At 42.2% G+C, this 27,791-nt stretch overlaps 1 long non-coding RNA gene across 1 annotated transcript; it reads right to left on the bottom strand.

The window, feature by feature from the left end:
- Positions 1 to 1,005: 1,005 nt before the first annotated feature.
- Positions 1,006 to 21,481, bottom strand: LOC128351921 (uncharacterized). Its single transcript, XR_008320113.1, has 3 exons — positions 21,395 to 21,481; positions 21,024 to 21,191; positions 1,006 to 1,484 (listed from the first exon to the last, which is right to left on the bottom strand). It is a non-coding gene; the product is annotated as an uncharacterized LOC128351921 (long non-coding RNA).
- Positions 21,482 to 27,791: the final 6,310 nt, after the last annotated feature.

Below are 27,791 nucleotides of genomic sequence, written 5' to 3'. Positions count from 1 at the left end.
AGAAGCTGTCTAAGCAGGGACGTAGCATAGGCTGATGTTAAAAACATTAGGAGGGTTACAACATGGAGGAAGAAAAACAGGAAAACAAGTAACCACAACACCTTGTACACTGACGGATTATGTTCATTCTTGATGGCCTGGTCAAGTATAATACAGTATGTAAGCAGGGGAGATCCAATCAGAAAGCAGTGAACAACTATTGTCATTAAACGGTATAAAAATAATTGTATTAGAATGTACAGGGTCCTCAGATTTCACTGGAAAGCTGGGCACCTTCAGCCGGCTGAATTACCTTGTTTCTGCTGCTTCCTTTCTTTGATTTGTGGTGAGGCCTAATAAACTGTTTGTGGGGGAACAGTAGGAGTCTGACCATTTTCGTGAGTCATTAGAATAAATACCTGGGGAAATCTCTTTTTCAGAACCTAAGTGTCTTTTCTAAAATTGTGACCAATCCCAGAGTGATACACTTAAATTACTTAAATTAAATTCTTACAGATTGTAACAGTTAGTTCCACTTTCATTAGATGTTTATTACTCTATAGATAGAGATAACTCTTTCTGGCAGCTTTACTGCAGTAGGGAAAAAATAATTAAAAATCACAGGATTTACCAATTTCCTTGAAATAAAAATACAGAGTCCTGCCAACTTGGATTATATGTGTGCCCAGTTTCAGAACTCTAATCTCAGCCATTCTGTAAATGTAAAGGTTAGGGCAAAAGAGGGGATGCTGCACTTTTTAATGAAGGCAAAGGGCAGATTCCATCAAGTGGGGATGTAATGATGGTTGGTGGGTGGGGTTGTGCTTCAATTTCAGATGTTTTTGTAATTTTCTGCCATGGACTTTGACTTTTTAAAAGTTTTTTAAAATTAAAAATATCTTTAAAAATCATCTGATTTAACGATCTGTTTCAAAATCAATACACAGTGTCTTGATAACCTGTCCTACATCTATACCAAATTTCAGAACTCTAGGCTAAGACATTCCAGAAATATAAAAGGGGAAAGTGGATACACGGACCTGGGCCCCTAGGCTTCCTGGTTCCCCTAATGGTTCCCCTGGTCCTAGCTACCGTATTTTACAGACTATAAGACGCTACAGACTATAAGACGCACCTTAATTTTAATCCAGTTTTTCAGAGTTTTAACATATTAAACTGTTAAAACATATAAGACGCACCTGAATTTTGGTGGATATTTTTCGATGAAAAAAGTGAGTCTTATAGTCCATAAAATACGGTATATGTTTAGTAGTACAGACATCCTCATTCACATCTAATACATCCTGTTGCTGCACATGAGAATTAATGGATTAGGGTAAGAGATATTAATGATTGCTTTAGTAGGAGTACTCCTTCCTTCTCCTCACCCTTGTCATTTCTACTTACTTGCCTAGCAAAAAGTCTCACCTGATGGTTTTAGGCATTGACTTGTAGGCTAGAAATTTCTTCTTTCAGCTGCTTCTTGCATAATTCCCCATGGAAGCCTTGGAGATAAAAGGGAGATGATACAATTACTTGCTTTACAGCAGCAATAACTCACTCCCCAGGTCCCAGTACTTATATCTCCTTCCTGCTAGGTATATTCTCCCAACTCAAGGGTCCAATGCCAAAGTTTATAATCCTAGCCACTAATTGCATTCTGACATCTACTCTATGATTGAGGATATTATACAGATTTTAATTTTTTACTACATACAGTCAACTACAATGGCTTTTCTTTGTTTCGTGTCTCTGAAGAAAGTTGTTCACGTGGTCCAAGTTACAACCTAGACCTTTGAGATCGCTAATTCATTTGTTAGGTGGATTTTGGAATAACTTTTAAATTTCCTATCAGTCAATGACATCTGTTCTTTTTCTGTGGTCACTTCCTACACCAGTGGTGGAATTTAGGGTGGGACCAGGTAGACCCCCACCTACTTGGTTATTTTAAAGGTTGACCCCAGCCTACCTAGATATTATTATCTCATGGCCTCAGTATTACTCTTTAATTTAGGTTAACAGAAAACAACAGAAATATTTGGAAAACTAAATGAGGGAAGTATGGACCTGCAAAAAATGTTGCAGAATATCCCTGGAGTGCCTGGGTTACTTGAGCCTGAGGCTGAGCATGGTGAAAAAACAAAACTTAGCATCAAAGATAAGAGTCCTTGCTCTAACTTGGGTTCTACTTCGTATGCAAATTTTATTTTTGTCTATTTTCTGGGGTGGTTTTTTAGGGGTGGGAGGGTGGGAGGCATCCCAGCTCCTTCTCATCCAGCCATTTCAAGAGTTAGTAAGGGGTCAGTTTAATTTTTTTCATCAATATTTGTTGAGGTTTTAGGGAGGGAAAGGGATAATGGAATAGGTTATATCTAATGGTGAATGTTGTTCCTTTATTGTGACTGTGTGTGTAACAGTGTACATACAATGTTAGTGGAGTAACAGATTCCGTGGAACTTCCTCCCAATTCTCCTTGGGAGACTTCATACACATACAGTTGTGTTTGTTGTTTTGTGGAAGTTGACCTCCCACACCACACACACACACACACACACACACACACACACAGAGCTTAAATGTGTCATGTCCCTTCTTCCCAAACACAACACTGTAAAAAGGCTGGTGAGAAAACTACACCACCCTTGTGCATCACTCTTCAAGTTCTGCCCCATTACTGAACTTCGCTTCAACTTCAAGAGTGAATATGGAATCATATTCAACTATGGTAGTCATTTTATTTATTTGAATAGCCCATGGCCTTCACAACATAAGCAATTATACACAAATAGTCCAGAAATACAAGTTAAAATTATGAAATACTCATCATGATATTCAACCATACCTCCAACTTCTGTACTTCTATTTCATTATTCCCTGACGTTTTCACGATCTGACTACAGTACATGATAGCAAAATGCTTTCTTTTTTGACCCTGAAATGGATCTGGAGGGCCCTGTGTCCTAATTTTTTTTTAAACACATTTTAATACCACCACATATATAAGTCTGTAGGTGGTTTGCAATCTAAAATACAACAATTACAATAATTAACACAATTAAAACAATCGGAGGTGCACCTAGGTAATTTTGGAGCTGGACCTAAAGGCCTTTTGGACCCCCTCCCCTGCCTGCCACAAGATAAGCATCATTGAGAGAGAGAGAGAGAGAGAGAGAGAGAGAGAGAGACAGAGACAGAGAGAGATAGAGAGATAGACAGAGAGACAGAGAGAGAGTATTTTTTACATGGGGTTCTTGAGGGCCCAAACAGCAACTGAACTCCAAGAACGTAAGGATGTAAAACAAGTATCTATCAATCAATTTATTTATTTCGGTCATAGGCCAGTTCAAAAAGATAAAAACAGATAAATAAATAAACCAAAAAAAAGGATAAAAACAGCAATAAAAGTTCATTACACCATGTGAGTCCGCATTTGACATATTATATAGCAAAATTTAGCCACCGTATATACAACATCAGAATTTGGACTGGTAAGCAAGTAATTTAAATAAAATTCATCTTGATGACCAGGGAAATTATTCAAAAGCGGGGCTATTAATTTACATCTTACTTCTCTATAATAATTGCAATACAACAGGACATGAGTGGTTGTTTCAATATGGCCAGATCCACATGGACACTGTAAAACAAGTATATTTATGCCAATATGCATTAGCAGAAATAGCTCTAAAGGATCCAGTATTTAAGCAACAAGAATTTGCAAGAGGTTTACCTGTTATTCTCCGCACATGATGGTCCAGTCTGGGCTGGGTGTGTGTGTCTGTGTCTGTGTGTGTACTTGGCAATGGCAAGGCAACCCACCCAGCAAGGGAGGCATGCGCTGGCTGGCTAACTCACTGCTGTAGGCATGCCTGCTGCTTCAGCCGCCACATTGCTGCGCTTCCTCTCCCCTCACTTTGTTCGTCACTCCGCAGAGGCGGGACTGAGGGAGTGCGAATGAGGAGGCCCTGAGAACATCCAGGGATTAAAAGGGGGGAAAGAGGCTGGGACAAGCATGAGGTGACATGGGGGTCCAGGGGCAACTCCTAACTCCCTGCTGCATTCTGGGTATCTGAGAAACTTTTGCCAAATGAAACTGCTTTCCTCACTGCCCCCAAAACAGAGGAGCCATGTGGGGGTGGAGGATTCATGAACTCCCCCCCCCCTTCCCTTTCAAGGCACAGCTGCTCCCAGCCTGCCCATCTCCCTCCCCTCAAAGAAGTGTGGCTTGGCTCGAGGCCCCACTTAGTGGATGCTGTGTGGACTGTGGGGAGCAAGTCCCTGCAAAACCCCCTCCTGTCAAATCACCCTGCTCCTGCTGAAGCTGCCGTTGCTGTAGCTTTCTGCTTTTGGTAGAGGAGGTAGCAGAGGTGCAGCAGCCAGAGGTGCCAGGACTTCTTCCCTCCCTCCCGGGAGCCCATCCCCTACCCAGCCTCCTGATGCTGCACTGGCAGGGCCCACCACTCACAGAGCCTGGCACCGCCTCGCCTCTCACATGGGCCCTGCCGCCCCTTCAATACCAGGGGCAAGGGGCAGGCAGGCTGAGGCCCAGGTGGCTTGGCCTGCTTGGACTGGCTTTGAGAGTGTATTACTGTCTCTCCCAGATACACACCCACCCCCTCTGCCCCCAAATAGCACATGCATGCGCACTTCCAAGTTGGTCGATCAAAGGACAGTTGTAGGAGAATTTGGGGGCTCTCGGGAGGTGTGGAAGACCAGTCTTCCACCCAGAAGTCCTGGGTGGAAGATGCCTCTGAAAACAATTTAAAAGACAGACAAGAATGATAAACACTTAAAACTTTAACACTAAAAACTAAAAGCTTGACTAAACAACTATGTTTTCAGACCATTCTTAAAAACATCAAGAGAAGAGGAGGCTCTAATTTCACTAGGCAGCATGTTCCAAAGTCCTGGAGCAACCTAAGAAAAGGCCCAGGTTTGAGTTGTCACCAGCTGAGCCAGTGGCAACCACAACCGGATCTCCCCTGATTATCATAACAGGCAGAGGGGTTCGTGAAGAAGAAGGTATTCTCTTAAATACCTTGGACCCAAGCAATTCAAGTCTTTATAGAAAGCAATAACTTTTTACCCAGAAACTTATTGGCAGCCAGTGTAGTTCTTTTAAAATGGGTGTAATATGATCACTTTGGGTAACCCAGCCATAATACTAGCTGGGTGACTCTGGGCCAGTCACTTCTCTCTCAGCCTAACCTACTTCACAGGGTTGTTGTGAAAGAGAAACTCAAGTATGTAGTACACCGCTCTGGGCTCCTTGGAGGAAGAGCGGAATATAAATGAAATAAATAAATAAAATAAAATAAAATAAAATAAAATAACCCTGGAGATCAACCTGGCTGCTGTATGCTGTACCAACTGCAGTTTCTGGACTACATACAAACCTGCAAGAACTAGAACTATTATTATTATTATTATTATTATTATTATTATTATTATTATTATTATTAACATTTATATCCCACTCTTCCTCCAAGGAGCCCAGAGCGGTGTACTACATACTTGAGTTTCTCTTTCACAACAACCCTGTGAAGTAGGTTAGGCTGAGAGAGAAGTGACTGGCCCAGAGTCGCCCAGCTAGTTTCATGGCTGAATGGGGATTTGAACTCGGGTCTCCCCGGTCCTAGTCCAGCACTAACCACAACACCATGCTGGCTCTCTTCACACATATATGTCCAAATTTACCCTGAAGTCTGCTAAGCCTAAGACCTGATGTGTGAACACTGTAAGGTATTCCCCTTAGGAGATGGATGGAGCCAGTCTGGAAAGAGGTGAAGGTTCTAAGTTCCCTCCCCCTGGAGGTTTTTCACACATGGCTCTATGCCTTGGGGTATCTGAAGAGCAAATCTGCTTCACAACAGATTCGAGGCATTTTAATTCAAGGGATTAGATGGACAATTTGCATAGCCATCAGCACCTCCTTCGCATAGCCATCAGTAACACCTTTGGAGAAAGCAGAAGCTCCAGAAATAGAGGATTTTTTTTACCCCAACGTAACTCGTAACTCAGGCTGAGCCAGAATTTGCAGCCTCCATTCGGGGAGAATCAAAGTCCTGTCTGTCCTGGTCCCTGACAGCCTGAAGGGAGGTCGGATTAAATTCAGTGAAAAGGTGGACTGGCACACTTCAATCAGGATTGGATTCCAGGGGAAAGCCCTGTCTGTAAAACCTCCTGGCCTCTCAAAGATAGGGCTGAGAGAGACTCCTGCCTGAAACCTTGGAGAAGCCGCTGCCAGTCTGTGAAGACGATACTGAGCTAGATGGATCTATGATCTGACTCAGTATATGGCCATGTCATATGCTCCTGTAAACCCAAATTGCATCACAGTCCATATAAGCAACATCTGTTTACTGATCATGGCTGAATGGTCATTGACTGACAGCAACAGTCAACAGTCATCAACAGTCTTTGGTACCCTTCCTATAGAATTGCCATCTCTTCTTGCATGCTCTTGGACCTTGAGATGTTTAATTGTAGGATGACAGCTGACTGTTTTTGCATTGCTCATTATGATGGTTGATATAGTTTATTTGTGCTTGCCGAATGTCAGTAATGAAAAAAATTAAAATTTTATAGCACTTGAAGTTGGCATTTGTTAAAAGTTTTAAAAACAAAACAAAACCAAAAAACCCCTCCCAGATGCTTTCTGGAAATGGAATAGAATTCTAGGTGCATTTCCCAAACACGGAGACAAATGTTGTAAATGATTGAACTGCAGAAAATTGACTAATGAAATAAATCTAATGTGTTTAGTGAGAATTTTCTAGCACTCAAAACAATTACTTAATTAACTCTCTTTCTCTCTCTGCTTGTATAAAAAAAGTATTGATGGCATAAAAATTGCTGAGACATTTTTCCCTCTCTAATCAAATAAATAGCATTTTCTCTCCTGGAAAAAAATGTTAATCAAGAATAAAAAAAACTAATGCAGCCCACCTTGCACTTCAATCACTCCAGATTCAATAAATTAAGCACCACTTGGACAGATTAATATTTGCATGAAAGCCTCTTCAAAAAAGACTTCACAGAGCTTGTTAACCAGGAGCTGGCCTTCCTTCTTTCTTAAAGGAGACAATGTCTTGAGTGGCAGCCCTGCAGCTGGAGGATGTAGAGAGTCACCCCCAATAGCCCCCCCCAAACTTTTTTGACAGTGGGGAAACACAAGAGCCCCTGGAAGTGTTTTAAAGTAGGGCAGGCGGTGGGGTGGTTCAAGGCAGTTGGAACACAATGCATGTTTCATAACTGTGCATCAAGTAATGCTCGTTTATTGGATGGTGTTCTGAAATTTGTCTTATGGGGAAGAAAGATGGCTGGGTGTGTGGCCATCCTGAGCAGGCCAGCATTGAGGTTGTGGACAGAACAGAAAGGCAAGAGTATTTCTCTTGCCCTGCTGCTCCCTACTCATTCACCACAGCCAGACCCCATGCCTTCCTCCTCCTGCTGTGAGCAGGAGGAGGAAAGAGAAGCACACCAGCCATTTAGGGGAGCTGATGTGCTCCCTCCTCCTTCTGCAAGTTGGAGAGAGAGGAAAGAAAAAAAGGCAACACACTGGGAGAGTAAGCTAAACCTACTGCCCCTAAATCTGCTGCTTGAGGTGACCACCTCAACATGCTTCATGGTAGCACAGCTTTTGGGAGTTGGGGGTGGGGGGAAACAACACTCATCTTTAGAAAAGTGGAGGAGAGGGGAAGCAATTTCTGCTCCTGTTTTATTTTCCTCCCACCTAAACCCTTTGCCTTAAGAGACATATCTATTTTAATTTTTCTGAGGCATTTTAAAAATAATCTGAGTTTGAGACTTCTCTTCCATCTGCAGACCCAGCACAATTTAGCCAGAAATGGCTGTGGCCTACATGGCGGCCGTCTCATAAGCAGTAGTCATATGCACATTCACTTTGGAGCAAGCTGCACTGAACTCAGCGGCTGACATGATGAGGAAAAGTACTCAAAGTAGCCCCTGAGGGCATAGCTATAATTGATTGGATGGGTTCAAAACCCCGGGGCGGGGGGAGGTTCTGAGGGCCCTCTAGCTCCACCCTTCCCTATATCTCCCTCACTCTGAGAGGCCACCAGGGAGAGGGGTGAACATGGGCCTTCTCTCCCCAAGGTACACCCCTGGTAGTCCTATTTAAATGAAAAGGCAATGCCTAACTTGTCCTTTTAATTTCAGTGGGACTAATCTGAGTAATTTTCCACATGCCAGCCAGTGGCACTTACTTCTGAGTAAATATGCATACAGTGGAACAGAGGTGATTACGTTTACTCAGTTAAAAAGGTAAAAGCAGCCTGCACAGTCTGTAGGGTAAATGGACCCAATCAAATTAAAAATGAAAACAAAGGGGATCTCAGTCAATTGTACTGAAAAGTCCCCATAAATTTATGAAAGTTAATAGCACAGTTAAACTGGAAGCTAACTCTTCAGGACCCCTTGGCCTCTCCTCTGAAACCCAAAAGACTCTCTCTCCCTCTCAGCCTGACTTCAGCTCAGCTGGACTTCTTTCCCTCGCACTCCACTCCCACAGTTAAGTTCTGCTACACATCTAGCCACAGCAAGAAAGGTTCTTCATTCAGCTGCTCCTGCCTCTTAAACAGCAATGACAAGATTGGACGTCTCCTTTATCACTTAGTCAGTCATCTTTGTCTAAAATTGACATATTTTTATTTATATTTTTGCTTGTTTTTCCTGAGGAGAATTAGCCTTTACTGGCCAGTCACTGGTGGGGACATTAGCCCCTGCTGCCCACATACTTCTGGGACCAACGGGCAAGCACATCATGGCTGCATGCATATCTGTACCTGCTGCAAAGACCTGCAATTGCCACAGCCACTGTGCCTCACAGAAAGACTAATGGATGCATTGGACTGAAGGTCAGGTAGCACATGCTAGGCTTAGCCATTTGCGGTTTTTTGCCTGAATCCTCAAATTATGAGTAGAAATCTCAAAACCTCTGTTCAGTAGTATATAAAGTGATTTAACATACAAAGCAGGGGTAAAGTCAGACATAACATAAAAAGGAAGTCATTGAGTGAGCCTGTCTTCAAATTGAAGTAATAGATGTGCACACCAGTGAATCAATAGTCACTAGCTCAGGGATCAGTTTTGCCCCTCCTCCACATATAAGGTAGATGGTCTACCTTTAAAAAAAAAAGGACCACCTCATTCATTCATTCACACACTCACTTTTTAATGTTTTTAAGAAGCAGAAAATTGCTGTAAGGATGTAGATAAGGTTGCACACCCAGGCCCAAGGAAACCATTTCCCCTAATTGACTTTTGAAGAAATCTGTGGAATACCTTAAAAAAAAATGTTTTAGCATTGTGTACACATGCACTAGAATTGCTCTTCTTGAAGCTAAGCCCTCTTCTAGAAGTTAAATCTTGGACACACGGCAGATGCATCTTAACTATAGTATACAGGTGAAACTCAGAAAATTAGAATATCGTGCAAAAGTCCATTAATTTCAGTAATGCAAATTAAAAGGTGAAACTGATATATGAGACAGACGCATTACATGCAAAGCGAGATAAGTCAAGACTTAATTTGTTATCATTGTGATGATCATGGCGTACAGCTCATGAAAACCCCAAATCCACAATCCCAGAAAATTAGAATATTACATGGAACCAAGAAGACAAGGATTGTAGAATAGAACAATATCGGACCTCTGAAAAGTATACAGTGTACTGTGCTTGATTGGCCAACAAACTCGCCTGACCTGACCCCATAGAGAATCTATGGGGCATTGCCAAGAGAAGGATGAGAGACATGAGACCAAACAATGCAGAAGAGCTAAAGGCCGCTAATGAAGCATCCTGGTCTTCCATAATACCTCATCAGTGCCACAGGCTGATAGCATCCATGCCACGCCGCATTGAGGCAGTAATTGCTGCAAAAGGGGCCCAAACCAAGTACTGAATACATATGCATGCTTATACTTTTCAGAGGTCCGATATTGTATGGGACTTCGATGTTGAAAGAAGCAAAAGGTACGTTTTATGTGTTCTACTTAGAACTAGTTAACTACATTACGAGACAATTGTGTATTTCAAGTATAAACAACCTTTTAGTTTTTGAACAGAGATGTTGCCAAAGTTCATACTTATCTGGTTCAGGGTAGAAATTTGTCCAGCTTGTAAAGCATGCATGTATTATAAACTGAGCCTCATCTCACCCAAATGGCTTTTTTCCCCAGCTCAGAAGGTAAAATGAAGTTCTGCATGACTGCAATCAATGGTCAGGTTGCTCAGGTGCCTTTGTAGACACATGCACAGATATTCTTTAAAATATTCTTTAATGTTAGCCCCTTACTCTCAGTTATACTCTTGCTTAAATTCTTGTTGATTTCTATGAAACAATAGCCCTATCCACATGGTATATTCAGTACTTGTACAATGAGTGTACAGTGTACACAGGTACAGAATAAATTGTGGCTTGGGATGCTGGGAGTTGTAGTTCAGCAACATCTGGATGGCTGCAATTTGGGAAGCCTGATCTAGACGTTATTGACTTAGACCTTTTGTTATAAAATGAGCTTGATCAGAAACATGGAACTTGCCCTGATGTGGAAAATTGAAATATTGGTGTAGAAAATAGGATTCTGATCTTTTGCAGAGAGCTAAAATTATAGTTCTGAGGTTATACTGCTCTTTTAAAGTTCAACAACCATGCTCAAGTCAAGCTAATCTCTCGTCTATGTGTGCTATTATCACTGATCTATTAATACTAATAATAGACTTGATTGATGGTAAATAATTCCCTACTAATAGATTGTCAAGGAGCAAAGTGAAAAAAATGGGACTACAACTAAATGTAAAGAAGACTAAACTAATGACAACAGGTACAGCAACCAGCCTCAGAACTGACAATGAAGACATTGAAGTGGTGGATAGCTTCTGCCTTTGATTGACCATCAACAGTAAAGGATCCAGCAGTCAAGAAATATGCCACAGACTAGCACTTGGTAGGTCACAATGAAAGCCTGGGAAAGGATATTTAGATGCTGTGAGATATCTAGCACTATAAAGATTAGAATCGTTCGAATCATGTTTTTTCCTGTGACACTCTATGGATGTGAAAGTTGGACTTTGAAGACGCAAGATAGAAAAAGCATTGAGACTTTTGAACTTTGGTGCTGGAGAAGACTTTTGAGGATACCATTGACAGCCAGGAAAATAAACAAATGGATCCTAGAACAAATCAATCCAGAATTTTTACTCAAGGCACAAATGACCAGGCTCAAACTATCATACTCTGGCCACACATTATGCGAAGATCCAGCTCCCTTGAGAAGTCCATAATGCTGGGAAAAGTTGAAGGAAAGAGAAGAAGAGGATGACCAGCAGCAAGGTGGATGGACTCGATAACAACAGCAATGAAGGCACCACTGAGAGATCTTAAAGGCCAAGTTGAAGACAGATCATCCTGGAGAGAATCTATCTACGTGGTCGCTAAGAGTCAAAACAGACTTGGCGGCGCTTAATCAATCAATCAATCAATCAATCAATCAGTAGATTGTACAGTGCACTTTGACACACAAGCAAATTTTGCATAAATGTGGTTAGTTTGTATGGTTTAAGAAAGTAAGATTGGACACCCCCCAAAATCCAATATGGTGGAGAAAAACAAATATGGCATCACAGTATAAACTGTTAAAATCATAAAAATCATTCAAATTGTGGCAAAGACCTGTGATTTAACACAATGTTGTCAGACATTTCTAGTTTTAGAAAATAACATTAGGCACCCCAAAATTCCAAGATGATGGCTAAAAATCCAAGATGGTGGTGAAACATAAACATGGCGTCAAAATGTTGAATGTTAAAATTCAACAGATTCATAGTGATACAGACCTGAGATCTGGCAAAAAAGTTGTCAAATGTTTATGCTTTTAGAAAGCGATATGAGGCACCCAAAGAATCTATTGTGGTGTCTGAAAATCCAATATGGTGGCTAGATATAAATATGGTGGTACAATATAAAATGTTAGAAGTCATCAGAATAATTCAAACCCTGATGCAGACCTGAGATTCAGCAGAAGTGCTGTCAGATGTTAATTTTAGAAGTAGCCTTAGGCATCCAAAAAATCCAATATGGTAGATAAAATTCCAATATGGTGGCTAAAAAATAAAGGGTTATGATCTTAAAATTAATTTGAATAGTGATATAAAATGGAAAAAAATATTATGATTTTATAGAATGTATTTTATTTGATGGAATTGAGTATTTATATTTGTAACAAGACATGTTTCTTCAGAAAATGAGCCAAAAAATCTTACTTTTAAGCTCCCTTTAAAGCCATCCAAGCTAGTGGCCAATACCACATGCCATGGCAGAGAATTCCATAAATTAATTACGTGCTGTGTGAAAAAGTACATCCTTTTTTGGGTCCTAAATTTCCTGGCAATCAGTTTCATTTGATGACCCTGTTCCTAATGTTGTGAGAGAGGAAGAAAAATTTCTCTCTATCCATTCTCTCTACTCAATGTCCTAAATGCAGTAGCCTTGCCTTATAAGGAAGGTGCTCCAGGTCCCTAATAATCTTGGTTGCCCTCTTCTGCACCTTCTTCAGTTCTACAATGTCCTTCTTAAGACAGGGTGACCAAAACTGTATTCAGTACTGCAAATGTGGCCAGACATGGGTTTGCATAAGGGCATTATTATATTAGCAGTTTTATTTTCAATCCCCTTCCTAATGTTCCTAAGCAAATTTGGCCACTTCATTGTTTACCACAACTTCTAGATCATTTATGAATAAAATATGAGCAAAACTATTTGAATACAACAAAAAACTTAAATGGCAAAGCTAACTTAATGGAAAACTGCATGATTCCATCCACTAGCTGTCCCACTGTCAGTCATGGCTGATGCTAAGAACACTGTTTTGTGGGGGCAATACTATCAGTATTGGATGCAGCACTATCAGTACGCATGTATGTATACATTACATTTCTGTCCTGCCATCTCTTCAAGGAGCTCAGGGCATTCTCTTGCTCCCATCGACACCATTCCATCCTCACAAGGCTGTGAGATAGGTGAGACTGAGAGAGAGAATGATTGTGCCAATATCACAAGCCGAAAGAGAAGACTCAGAAACAGATGAGCTTTTTCCCAAATGGTTGCTGTGAAGGCTCAGAAAGACCAAGCCAATTCTGAATTAAGCCAAGAATTCGCCCATCATTACTTTAAAGTCATGTGACCCAATCCAGGATGTAGCTTGGTTTATTCCCCGCCCCCCTTGGTGGTTGTTCATTGTTTCCCTTCCATCTCCTCCCCAGGCTCCATAACAGCCTTTCAAAGAATAAGAATGTGTTTTGAGTTGTAACTGTTCTATAACATGATCTACAGTGGATTAAGCAGTCTGTTAAACACACTTTTATTTTGTTTTTGTTTTAAAAGAAAACTGCTTTACTAGCACACCCTGCTTCAGAAAGTGAGTGCAGTACAGGTTACTGCAAAATAAATTAATATCATATTCAGCAGGCAGAAAAGAGCTCTGTTGTGGTTGCTTATTTATTGCATGAGTTTTATTCACAGTTTTATTTTATTTTATTTTATTTTATTTTATTTTATTCAATTTCTATACCGGCCTTCTAAAAATGGCTCATGGCGGTTTACAATTAAAAACAAAACAATTAAAATCAATTAACAGTTAAAAACAGAGACTATAAAACACCATAAAAGAATTAATAGTTAAAAATTCAGAACAGTTTAAAAACCCTGGCAAACCAGGTTACAGCATGCTAAAAACATTTACAACAATTTAAAAACCCTGGAAAGCCAAGCCAAGCAGGGAGTGCATTCCACAGCCCAGGAGCAGCTACAGAGAAGGCCCACCTCTGAGTCGACCCCAGATGTACCGGTGGTACTGGAGACGGACCTCCTCAGATGAACTTAAAGTGCGCTGGGGATCATGCAGAAGAAGGTGCTCTCTAAGGTAACCTGGACCTAAGCCATTCAGGGATTTAAGGGTATTAACCAACACTTTGTATTTTGCCTGGAAACATAGCAGCAGCCAGTACGACTGTTTCAAAACAGGCATAATATGGTCTCTCTAGGTTGCCCCAAGAGACCAATCTGGCTGCCATATTTTGAACAGTTGTGTGTCCCTTGACCGATTTCACACTAGAGCCCTTTAAGGATGCTAAGGTATTGTTTTTCTGCAGTTAACTGGGACTGGGAGCTATCACAGAGGCTTCACCGAGCATTTTAATACAATGCTATCTAATCCAGCAATGCTCTTAATCATGGCCAAGATTCTCTTATAATGTTTGCTCACACATAAAATGTTCAGCAAACGTCCCTGGCAGCTGCACTTTGGTTACTTGGTTATGTTATTATATACAACAACTTTGCTTGCTTTGCTTGCTCCAGATGTTGAGATATTAGGTGTTCAAGCCTTTAAGATATGTGGGTTTTAGGAGGACATATCAGATGTTATAGTTTACCCTTTTTATTGTGAACAAAGAAAAACAGGCAAAGTGTCCCCAGGAAGTCTTTTTAATACTTATCCAGGTATTAAAGGGTACCACCCTTTATTTTACGAACATGGCTTCTAACAGGTTCCTAACCATACCTGACCTAAGGATCTAATCCAGCTCCAGTTCCAAAACTCAGTTACAAAACAACTGTCCCCAAATCCCAATGATACATTCCACCCTCTAAGCATTCTCCACACAATCCTCTTTTTTTCAACATTCCATGCTTCCAACAATCCACCCCCGCCATCTAGACAAGTCTCTGACCAGAGTTAACTGCACTTGGTTGTCATGCACAACAGCTTTGGCAGTTTCTTGTGTTCGTGTTTCCATCCTATGACCTCATAGCCCAGCATTTGTGAAATCAGCCATGATGTCAGCACAGACTCTGAAAGAATAAATGAAATTCCTACTGGGGCTTATTTTTCCTCAAAGCTGCTCTCTCACAAGAATGGCAAATTGCTTCATGAACCCTCAGACACACAGGGGGAGAGCAACACAGTGGAAATAAAACAGGAGAGGCAAATGACCAGAGTGACAGGAGACAAGAAGGATTTAAGCAAGTCTTTACACAATGTCAGCTTGTGTACTGGCATGATATAAAACTGGAGACAGGTGATGGTGTCTTTTCTTTCTCCAGAGAACTGAAAGTGGTTAAGAAAGGAATCATTACATGTGGTGAGTACTCTCATTCCACTTTCATCTATGATGAACAGGTTTGACAGGTTTTTGTATTGTTTCAGTATAACTGTGTAAGAAAAGAAATGCAGTTATGCAGTGAACAATAGCTGTTGAAACCACAGTAGACCAGCTATGAAGTGCTTTATCATGCTGTCCTCTCGGTCAGAGAAAGCTGTTCATGGGATTACCTGCATCCTGGCCACATTGTGAAGGAATCATGACTGCTTTCATGTCATTTCAGTGATCACCACATATTTTGGAACCCATGTTCCACCAATGCAAAGATTACTATTCATGAGGGCAGATTCACACAAGCATTTTCATGTGGCTGAAATGTGATAAGCAAATGTCAGTGGGGAGCAATGGAACATGACTCCATTATCGACTCAGATCATGGCTCAACTTGCCATGAGTCCACCAAGTTCTGCTAGGTAGAAGGGGTCTGTTATGGAACAATTAACAGGGGTCTGTTAAGGAACATGATGATATAATTTCAAATTAGGGCCAGCCAGTCCTCCCTGTTCACTCTAAACAGGGAGGACTGGCTGGCCCTAATTTGAAATTATATCATCATGCCAGTTGTTTGACATGGATTTTGGACTGGATTAGAGAGCCATGTGGTTTGATGATGGCTATGGAGCGATCAGACCTTTTAGAAGGGTTACATAAGTATTTGTGGACTAATATAAAAAGGAAAGATCATGACATAAAATCCCATACAATTAGAAGTCGTTTACTACATGTTTGGGACAAATATAAGAACAGGATAGGTCCGGAGCTATTGCCTTTGGCATCTATTTTAAATATCTTTTTCCACGAAGAAGAAAATTCTAGAAATTTTTCCCAGTGGAAAGAGAAGGCATATAACTTGCAAAGTTTAACTAAAGGAAAAACAAAAATGAAATCCATCCAGACTTTTGTTTCAGAATGGTCCAAAGAGCCCTCACGGTTTCAATATTTACAAAACAGTACTATAGTGAAGAAAGAAATACAAAGACAAGATGGCAAACTCAGATACTTAACAGAATTTGAAGTATTAATAGCTAAAAATGCCGATCATTTACTGGGACTGATATATAAGTTGCTATTGAAATATGACTCAGAAACATAACAGATAAAAGACAGCATGATTAAGTGGATGCAAAATTTAAACAGGACAATTGACATACAACAATGGGAATATCAATGAAAAGTGAACATTAAATTTACAGGAAATAGCACCTTAAGAGAAAACTGGTACAAAATGTTTTTCCACTGGTATATTACTTCTATGATGATTGCAATGATGGATGGTAATTACGCGGGAGATTGTTAGACGTGTAAGAGCCAGGTGGGGACATTCTATCATATGTGGTGGACATGTAGAAAAGCGCAACCATTCTGGGGGGAAATTCACAGTAAGATGCAATAAATTTTAAACATAAATTTCCAGGGTAACTTGGGTAGAAGTGTCTGAGCACGCCCTTCTACCCCACTCCTCATCATGTGAATGCTCGGGCTGCCTGCAGCCTGAGCATTCACACAGCTGGGTGGCAAGAGCACCTGGCAGCGAGGGAACCCTCCAGTGCACCATGATCCTAGCATAGTGCATTGTGGGATGCTGGAGGACTTCCTCCTCTGGCTCCCAGCTCTGCAGCTCACCTTGGCTCAGCTTGTGTGCTGCGGCGAACAGCACTGCTGACAGGGAAGGGCAATCGTGTGCAGGGAGGGAGGGAGGGAGGGAGGGAGGACCCTGCTCCCTGCCTGCCCTCCCCAGCAAGATTTATGTGTTTCTTTGACCTCCAGCAGCATCCCAAAGCATTGGACTTCAGCCCACAACAGGTTTTGAAGCTGTGGCCTGAGCCCACCCCCATTTATAATCTGTATCATGTTTGGATTATAGAGTAATAAAATATCTGGGTGAAGTATATTCCTCTGTTAGGTCTGCGCCTGCCTTGGCCAGAGCTGCCACCATTTTAAATTAGTCAGGCTGCACATAGCCACTGTTTGCTCCTGACCGCTGTTCTTTTATGACCCCTGACACCAGCTCTTCCCAGGCATGTATTGTTTAGCTAGGATGAACCTTACTTGTCCTGGTGTATTGTTACATGTTGCCAAACCTCACTGTACCCTGGGGCTAAGTCACAGCCACATTTTCCTATACATGTACAGCCAAATCCTGTGTTAGGGGTCTTGAGTTATGTGGTTAATGAAAGCTGCCCATCTCTGTCAAGTAGGCAAAGAAGGACTTCGAGCTGTAAATCAAGAGCGAATGTTTCTTGCTATGGGTCTCTGGTAATCAAGTAAGACATAACACCTGCTAATTATATCATCTAGGGCAGCAATTTTCAAAGTATGGGTCATGACAAAGTATGGGTCACAACTAGGTCACAGGATATTAGGCACTGGGTCCCTTCCTAATTAAAGTGCTAAACTATTGTCCCAACATAAAAGTACGAATACAAATACCAGAATGAATATTTATATACCGCTTTTCAACAAAAATTCCCAAAGCAGTTTACATAAATATAAACAAACAAATAAAATGACTCCCTGTCCCCAAAGAGCTCACAATTTAAAAAAGAAACATAAGATAGACACCAGCAACAGCCACTGGAGGGATGCTGTGCTTGGGATGGATGGGGCCAGTTACTCTCCCCCTGCTAAATAAAGAGAACCACTACTTTTAAAAGGTGCCTCTTTGCTCAGTTAGCAGGGGACTGCTAAAGTAACATTACCATCATTTGGAGATATAGGACTAACAGCTTGTTTCTAGTAAGACTGCTAAATTTGAGCTTACACTCCCATGCACAACATAGAAATTTTGAATGTACCCAATCAACTAATGAGAATGCTTTCCCACTCACTGCTGTGGAGACAAGAGCTGTGAAATGCAATCAATAAACCCTGGGGGAGGGATGCTAGGAAAAACCTACTCTGATTTTTTATTAAAAAAAACTTTTATCAGAATAAATGATACTTTTTGGTTGCACAGATAAGTGATTGCTTTCAATTGGGTTGCAAGAAAAGAAATGTGAAAACGACTGCTCTAGAGAAAAGTTTAAAAATAGAAACAGCATTTTGTTTTGTATTTCTTTGGCAGCAATGTTGCATCTGTGTGTGTACTTAATAAGAAACCTTCCTTCTTGGATGGCAGACCTGTGGAAGGGCTAAGGAAGGAGGACAGGTAGGTCCCCTGCAGTTTCTCAGGAAGCACTGAATGAAATGAAGTGCTCTGGCTGACCTCCATAACCTGGCTCCTTACTGCACACACATAGGGTTATAGAGTTCAAGCACACAAACACACACTTAAAGTGAGAATCATGCTGTTTTCCTTTACTCAAAACATTGTGACAAACTGCTAAAAAATGTGCATAATGAATTCTGACAAGGTCCAAGGGGAACAGGCCACAGCCAGGTCAGGTTTTTTTTTCTAGGCAGTTGGCAAGTCTACCTGCTTCTTTGACCAGTGATTTTGCCCACCTCTTTGGTTAGAAGCTCCAGTGTGTGACAATACCAACTTGAGAAAATAAGATGTACTAAAGAGGTGTTTTTGTTGATTATTTAAAAGATTCTTCAAGTGAAGGGAAAATTTTTATTGAGGCAACAATGGAATGCAAATGCTTCCCAGAGGTGATTTTGTATTTCATTAGTGATCATTATGTATGCTTATGGGACTTCTTGAAATAAGTATCTGCACAATTAATATGATAAAATGGCTCTTCCAGCCATATATTAAAATTTGATAAACCAATTTTTTGAAGCAAATTCTGCATTGTCTCTGTGGATCATACCAATATAATGTGATTAAGATGACATTTGGACCTTCACTTACAGTTCTGCTTATGATTTTATGGTTTCTTTAGATACATGCATGTAAGCCAGGGAATAAATGACTTTGCAATATCATGGCTGTCATTAAGACATGGTATTTTATCCAGTCATTGGAACACCTACAACAGCTTGCAAAAAGGTTATTAGGTGTATCCTCCTCATTATTTTGGTACATTTATTTTGTTTTCTAGAATTTCCTAGATGTGCCCTTGTACAAGTATTGGAAACTAATACATTGCTGGCAATGTCCCTGGGTGGCAGGGAACATTAGGGCTTTAATATTTAAGAATGTGGTATTAGTGGGAGAGGAGGGTTTGCCTTAAAGACAGCAAAACGACTCCTCCTGTCAAATACTATTAAGTTAAAAACCCATCTGGAAGAAGAAAAATCCCAGAATTTCTCCGCCTACGCTCCTATTCACTGTCACCATTTATCGTCACCAGTGATAGAACCATTACTCTAAAAAGGGGGGGAAATACCCAAACAAAACCAATAGTTTGGTTATTAGCATAGATATGTGACCAACAACCAGAAGGGAGATTTAATGGAACCAAAAGAAATCACAGTTATTTACATAATGAAACTAAAGCTGAAGCAAGTACTTGTAGCTTGCTTGTTTCTGTTACTTTAAAAATTACCATGAGAACTGTAAAAGGCAAACGTAATTACTTAGCTTTGTTACTCAACTCCCCATAGTCAGTTCCTGGGCAAACTATTCTCTCCCATCTCTATACATTTCATCAAAACTCACCCTAGTCAATTACTCTATGACCCCCAGCTCCTCTCCTAGTCTGACTGACAACATTCAGTTTAGGTTCTTCATCCAGGCTCCTCTTTCTGGTCCAGCCTTCTTGACTCCTGGTCACACAGTTTCACTGTGAAGAGGATGTTGGTCTTGCAGTAATAATGAACTACTAGCCAACCCCGCACAGAGCATCTGTGCGCTCTTTGGGGCTGGTGGTTACATCTCCCCCCACTTCTGCCCCAGTCTCTGCTTCCAGGCCCAGCCACCTCTCCTCCCCACTGCCACTTCTCCCCCCCCCACTTTCTTTCCCCCCTCCTCGGCCTTGCCTCCAAGGCTGGGCCACCACATCGGGCCTCCATGGCTGGGCCGCGGCAGCAGCAACCAATCTTCCTGGGTGCACCTCAGCCAATCAGGTGCATCCGCTGCCCAGCCAATCACCTGGGCTCCGGGACACACATTCCAAGGCACACCCAGGATAATTAATACAATAGATCCTCTTTGCTAAGTAGGGTCTACCATGGTTTGCATTTGAATGGTAGACTACATGTGTGAGCATAGTAAGATATTCCCCTTAGGGGATGGTGCCACTGTGGGAAAAGCACCTGCATGCTTGCATGCAGAAGGCTCCCTTCCTGGCAGCATTTCCAAGGTAGGGTTGAGAGAGACTCCTGTCTGCAACCTTGGAGAAGCTGCTGCCAGTCTGGGTAGACAATACTGAACTAGATGAACCAATGGTCTGATTCAGTATAAGGCAGCTTCCTATGTTCCTACTCTCTACATAGATATGACCAGGCTGATGATTCCTCCACTCCCAGTCCACCAAACACTGCTGGTAGAATTCTGACATTGCCTTCTGTGATCTAGACTCTGAATCTCCTCTTCAGCCACTACCTCTTCAGTTTCACTGAGTTCCACGTGCGCACCGGGCACTTCTGGTCACTTCTGGTCCAAGGAGGCAATGGGGTGGCAGGGAGATACGCTGCAGCCCTGCTAGACTGTATTTAAAGAGATCACCGGTGGGGGAAATGCAGAGGTGGGGGGGTAAGTGCACGCTCCTCAGTCCTTAAAGTTATCCCCCACCCCCAGCCTTCAAACCAGCAGGTGCCGGTTCTGTGCACACCACTAATCCCTGATTGCAAGACAAATCAAGTGTAACTAGCTGACCTGGCACAGAGCATCTGTGCCCCTAGTTCTCCCTGTCTCCCCCCAATCCCTTCAGCTGTTTCCCCCCTCCCTCCAGCCCCAGTTTGTTTTACCCCGATGGACGCTTCCTCTCCTCGCCAGGCAGTCAGCCGGCCTGATCATCGCTTCTTCTCACCTCCTGGTGGTCGGGCGGGCCACCGCTTCCTCTTGGTGTCCGGTGGCCAGCCAGCTGGCCTGGCTGCTGCTTTCTTTCATCACCTGGTGGCTGGCCTGGCTGCTGCTTTCTCTCACTGTCCACTCACCTTCCTCTCCTCCTCCCCTCGCTTGCAAAATCTCACAAGAGCTGCATGGGATTATCGATGGGTACGCCAGAGAGGGAGAGAGAGAGAGAGAGGCCGGCCTATTTCTGCATGTCCCAAAATGCCCAAGTTCCAATCTGACTCAACACATATGACCAAGTTGGGTCAGGTCATGTCAAGTTGGGTCTAGGTGGAACTCCCAACATTTAATCAGGTGGCCCCCCGCCCTCTCCTCACCCTCCTTTACCTGTAACTGGGTGGGGGCAGGGGGCCTCACTTCCTCTTGAGGCAGCACACAACCAGAGGCTTGATATTTCAGATGTCAATTTTTTCCTTTAGCTGTCCATCTAAATGCCTGAGTGGCCCAAGTAATCCCAGAAGCAGCTGGTCCATTCAGGCACCTAGTAGGACAGCTTTTCTTCTAGGACCTTGAGTGCCCCTGGGGGACCTAATCACAAAAATGGACTAAGGGAACAATTGAACCAAATGGAAATCCCAAATCAGTAAGACAAGAACCACTCTATCGTAGGTAGTCTCAAGTTTACATTGTGCCAAAGCATGTGAGGAAAGAGGCAAAGAAGCAGAAAACAGAGTAAGTTCTTGCAGAGCAGTTCAAGGAGCATCGGAATGACCAGATGACTACCAAAAGTGTCTTCTGGGTAGAGATGCCATGCCCCCCTGAAATTTTGGGTTTCACCTGGATTTTTAGCATCTCACCCAGATTTGCCCGGATTTCAGCTTTCATTTTTAAAAAAAGCTAAACTCTAGCCCTTGTAGAAGTGAACTTATGGAGCCAAATGTACAGTCACTATTCTGCTTAAAAATTATTTTCAAGCCAATTTACACAATATGCAAATTAGGCACCCACATTTGGAAAGCCAGAATATGGCAACCCTACTTATGGGTGACTTAAGTGCAGGCAAAGAACTGACATTCTTTAACAAGATTGATAATCAAAAACGCGAATGGTGTGGACACCGGACATATTTTGCTTTCAAAAATGTCTCTGGGTGGTTATAGGAAGTGAGTTGAGTGGGGAAATGTAGTGAGAATTATCCAGGAGAAGAATCTAAAGTTGGCTGTTCTAGTTGGTGAAAGTGAGACCACAAGCAAGCAAACACTCCATTTTTTTAAAAAAAATTATGCACCAATTTCTTTGATGGAGATAACAGAACAATATTTTTTTTATTTAGGGGGAGTTAATGATGCCTCTGCCCTGGATGTGATGAATACTTTAATCATCTGCTTATCTTCCCATGGCATAAGTTCAACCATTTTGCAAGATATCCTGATAGTATCTGTCAGTGATGGATTCTCAGCAATGCTGGGGAAACACACAGCTCTAGCAGCGCTGTTCCAGAAATTATGCTCAGATATTGTTGCATGGCACTGCTTTCCACGTAGACTTCAGCTTGCTGTTAGTAACTTAGTCTCCATTCATTGTCTGATATCAATCACTTTCAAGTTTTCTTGGACAACTTTATTGTGGTGTATCCTGCTTCAGCCAAAACCCAGCATGAATTGCCCTCCAAAATATTTGAAGCAGAATGCTGGTGATGAAAACAGAGGCACAGCAGAAAAAGGAGAACATAAATGCTTTGCAGAAAGAATGTCCTCTGTGGAGTTTGTTCAATATTTGGGACTTTTATACAACAGCCTAAATGAGTTGTCAAAGTTTTCCATCAGTCTCCAGCACCAAAATATTAGTATACAGAGGCCCACATCTTAGTGGCAAATAGGTGTCTTTGAAGTATGAAAACAAGGTCTGGAATGCATCCTCAGGAGGTCAGTGGAGCACTAGAGCAAGCAAGGCACCTTTCAGAAGGTTAAGCTTCACCAAGGACAGGAGTGCAACAAGGTCAATTTGTGTTCCCAACTGTTGAAAAGACAGTCATCCTATGTGAAAAAGAGGCAGTTCACCGAAGAGTTTACAGTGAACTTTTTGTAAATTTGAGAGTCTTTAGATCCTCATACATAGCCCGATGAAGAGGATCTGTTTCATTTGAAAGGAAAACATCATGGGCTTAGAACATAGATTTAAAACAGAGGAAACAGGCAAGGACAACAAAGGCACAGGGTGGGGAAGTAGGGAGCAATCTTCACTGCTTTCCCTCCCTCCAAAAGTACTTTTTGGCTTCCAGAAATATGTCCCTGAAGGTTGCACAGCCCTCAAGGGCATATTTCTGGAAGCCAAAAATTATTTTTGGAGAGAGGGGAAAGTAGTGAAATTCTCTGCACTCGCACTGTGTACACACCCAGTTTTGGGACAAGTCTTTGGCTGAGCTACTACTGCCCTGACATCCTAAAACTGCTGAACATGTGGGTGTTGGTCAGTGTTCCCTCTAATAGGGAATTCCAGATGTTCACTACAACTCCTATAATTTCTATCCAAAGTCTATTGCAGCTGGGGATGCTGGGAGTTGTAGTAAACAACATCTGGAATTCCCTGTTAGAGGGAATGCTGGTATGGGTATATAGTAATTTAAATTTAATTTTCTCAATCCCTTTTGTTTTCTGTTAAACATAAATAACTAATACAAGTAAAATACTAATTTCTGAGACCCCAAGATAATAAGGCTGTGCTTATCCTTTAAAATAACTATGTGGACCAGGCCTACCTTGTCCAATTTCTTAATATATTTTTCAGTCCATTATTTGCATACCTGAAGGTTCCTTTCCTCTCAGCTGCATTACTTAATAGTTAAATAGTTATGCTAGTGCAGATGCGCTTGCACTAGCATAAGGACACAGTGCATGCTTGCTGCATGAAGAGGTTTAGCTCTGTTCTACATTAAACCCTGCACTAGCGTAACATGTTGCAATTGTCACATGACCTCTTGCAGAAACAGCCACATCCTCAAACTTGTCTCTCATTGATGTAGAACACAGATGTAAACAATAAATTAAACCAATCAATGCCAACAAAAAGTGAATTATCCAAAAAAGGTAACAGTTTCATGATTAGATTTTTAAAAGTGCAATTTCTCTTCTCAAGGAAAAATTACAACCAGGCTTATAATACTTAAAATAATAATAATTCTTAGCATTAATTTAGTGCTTGCTTTATTTTTGCTGTGCAAATCACTTCTGTGAACTTTTTTTGTTGAAAAATGATGTGTGTGTAGAGAGAGAGAGATCTACCAACTATGGATGGATCTGAAGCTTGGTGTGCTCTTTTAGGTTGTTTCGATCTACTGTTATATCTTTTAATTTTGAAAGATGGTCACTTTCATACAAATAAGGTGGGGAAAAGCAGTCGGCAGTCATAAAAAGGGATATGGAGACATTTTCTGGGTGCAAATGTGGGAGACATTTGATGATGTAGCAATGGGGATGTCTCCTAAATCTCATATAGTATTTCTGTTTATTTAGTTAGTTACATTTATATCCCGCTCTTCCTGAAAGACTTAGAGTGGCTCAGAGCATTCTGTTGCATCTTATCCAGTTATATTTAGCGGGTGGGTGGGGGGGTCTAGAAGGTCAGAAGTGTATCTAGGGAAAATAGCGCCTAGGGCAAGCACTGAAATTGTGCCCCCTGTCCAAACATCTGACACCCATCTTTCAGATAATTTTACCATAATATCAGCTCAAAAATACAAGTCAAGCTCATTAATCTTTTAATATTTCAAAAATTATTTAGCAGTGGACGTAGCCAGACCAAAATATGCTGGAAAACGACAAATTTCATTATGCTGGGGCTCATGAAATACCCATATACTATGTGGAGGTGTACTTGGAAAACTAAACAGAAGTGCCTGTCTAATTCTCTGCTATGCATTGTAGCATCACTATTACATAAGTTATAAAAATAAATGGAGAATTTGACTTTTCCCAGATACTCTGAAAATAATTAAAGGATATGCAGAGTAAACTGTGTCACTGCTTGGAATATAGTCTAGTATTTCTTGCTCTCTTTCTCTCATTTTAACTTTCTTTCTGAAACTCCCAGTGGGCCTTAATACTAAGGATTTCACACTGATTCAAAGACAAACTCACCATTCCCCCTCCCCCTGCTAGCCTCTTAATTCACCGCCACAGCCCGTCCCGGGCTGATTTTTGGGCCTATCCGGGCCTGAAAAGATCGGCGTGGTGGCCATTTTGGAGGCTGCAATGCATGCTCAAATGGCCTCTGTGAGGCCTGGTGAGGCCTAGGGCCTCACAGAGGCCATTTGAGCATCAGTGGTGGCCATTTTGTTTCTGGCAGCCATTTTTAAATATATTTTTTAATTTTAAGAAATGGCGCCCCCTCTTCAAGTGGCGCCCAGGGCACGTGCCCTGCCTGCCCCACCCTAGATACGCCCCTGCAGAAGGTTCTTTGTCCTCCGCAGGTCGATGGAGGTGCCTCGCTGCTTGCCTCACCTTCTGCTGCAGCCCTATGACAATGTCTGTAGAGGAGGATTTGGGTTTGGTGGTATTCTTCTGTTAAGCAGCTCATCATTAGGTAGTGTTGTGATTTTTTTTCATCCTACATGTTTTGTTTTAAAAACCTGTTTAAAGATTCACATTTCCCTGGCAGAGCAATAACATTCCTGTTGATTGAGGTGATTGTGACCTCAGAACTGCTCAACTTCCATGTTCAGTACAGGTCAGAAGCCTCAATCAATCCTGTCTGTGACTTGTTTTGCATTTGTGAAAGGAAATTCATTAAATCTGCTATTTGTAGATTCCTGCATGATAGCATGTCTGTTTTCTGGCAATGAAGATCATATGCAACTGGAGATGAGGGGAATGAAGACTAGGGGTGTGCATGAACCAAAAATTGCAGTTCAGTTTGAATTTGCATCAAATTCAAACTGAACTGCCTGTCGCCAATCTGGTTCGGTCAAATCGACCAGCTGGACTGGTCGATCTGACTGAACTGGTTTGGCAATTCAAGTGGCTATACTTGTAAAAGGGAGCCCGGTGAGAATTTCCCTTTACAAGTAAGGGGGTGGGAGAATCCTGTAAAGGGCATCCACGGTGGTGGCAAGAGTAGTAGTTTAAAGTTCTTACCAGCCCAGCCCAGCCCAGACCAGACCAGCCGCTGGTGCTGCCACTCACCGACCCACCTATCCCCTGGCACAGCTAAAGCACATGGTGCTGCCCATGTGGTGGCGGCACAGTTCTGGCCTCCATGAATGTGGGGAGGCCATTTGTGTGGACTACATGCATGCACAGATGCCATTTGCATGGCCATGCAAATGGCATCCGTGGATGTGCAGAGGCCACGCAAATGGTCTCTATGCATCCATGGAGGCCGGAACGGTGCCACCACCACATGGGCAGCTTGCTGCAAAGGGATTGCCGTGTGCCTGGGCTGTCCCAGGGGGGCGAGCCGTGGCACCAGTGGTTAGGTTTAGGTAAGAACCTAAACTACTTTTCTCACTGCCCCCCCCCCTCCAGCCGCCCTCTGGATGCCAAACCAGTCCCCCCGAACTGGGCTTGGTTCGATCGCACCCCCCCCCCGGTTTGGCTTGCAATCAGCCACTGAACCAGTTCGGCATCAAATGGTTCATGCACACCCCTAGTGAAGACCACTATTAGGTTAGTATTACATCTGGTTTTATTACTCAGAAATCCCCCCTCTTATATGGCATGCCTGTATAAGGGGAAAATACTTTAATATGCTCTTTCTCTCCCCCACCCTACTCCCTTTTAAAGGGAGTGACTGTGTGGAGACGGAAGGGGGAGCAAACATTGGCAGATCAGTATCCCTGTGCTCTCCCTGAGAAGGGTTTGTGTCAGGGCTGGAAATCTCCAGCCCCTGCATTTCCCCAGGGAAGGAGAAAAAGCTTGAAAATAACATTCACAATTGAATGGTTTAACTCATGTCTCTGAAGTAGATTGGCCCATTCCCTTTCACATAGGCCTTGGATCCTTAGCTGTGGTGGTGTGGCTGCTTCTCTGACAGAGAGCCAGTGTGGTATAGTGGACTAGGACCAGTGCTGGACTAGGACCAGGAAGACCCGGGTTCAGATCCCCATTCAGCCATGATACTAGCTGGATGACTCTGGGCCAGTCACTTCTCTCTCAGCCTAATCCCACTTCACAGGGTTGTTGTGAGGAGAAACTTAAGTATGTAGTACACTGCTCTGGGCTCCTTGGAGGAAGCGTGGGATATAAATGTAAATCATCACCATCACCATCATCATCCCAGGTCCTTGGGAAGGACTCGATGTCCGGATAAAACAAACCAGTCAATAACACCTGTCCGACTGTGTAAATAACAACAACAACAACAACAACTATTATTATTATTATTATTATTTCTGACAGGGGCCTCTTCCTTAATTTTTCTTTGTAACTGTTAGGCCTCAGAGCTTGTGTTCAGCTTTCACTCTTCTGCAACCTTGTATCTCGTAAGGGAGAGGGGTGCTGAATTTTTTTTAAGGACCAGAGGGCCTAGTCATGTGATAGGAAGGCATTCAACCATTGGAACTGGCATATGAGAATGAAATGCTACTGAGTTTCTGCCTGTCATTCTGTGTCTAATAGAAGAAAGGCAGAAACTCAGTAGGTGGCATTTCTCCAGCATTTGGTGATTGAAACGTCGAAGTTCTGACTGTCCTGCAGTGGTAATATAGGCAAAATAACAACAGTTGCTACTTCTAGCCTTATATGGTATGTAAAGTTGCACCTGGGCACTTTCCAGATTAGACCCTGCA

Source organism: Hemicordylus capensis, chromosome 3, assembly GCF_027244095.1.
Source record: "Hemicordylus capensis ecotype Gifberg chromosome 3, rHemCap1.1.pri, whole genome shotgun sequence".
In the NCBI taxonomy this organism is placed as follows: Eukaryota; Metazoa; Chordata; class Lepidosauria; order Squamata; family Cordylidae; genus Hemicordylus; species Hemicordylus capensis.
The sequence above is the reverse complement of the archived record's forward strand: the minus strand, read 5'-3'. Positions and strand labels throughout refer to the sequence as shown.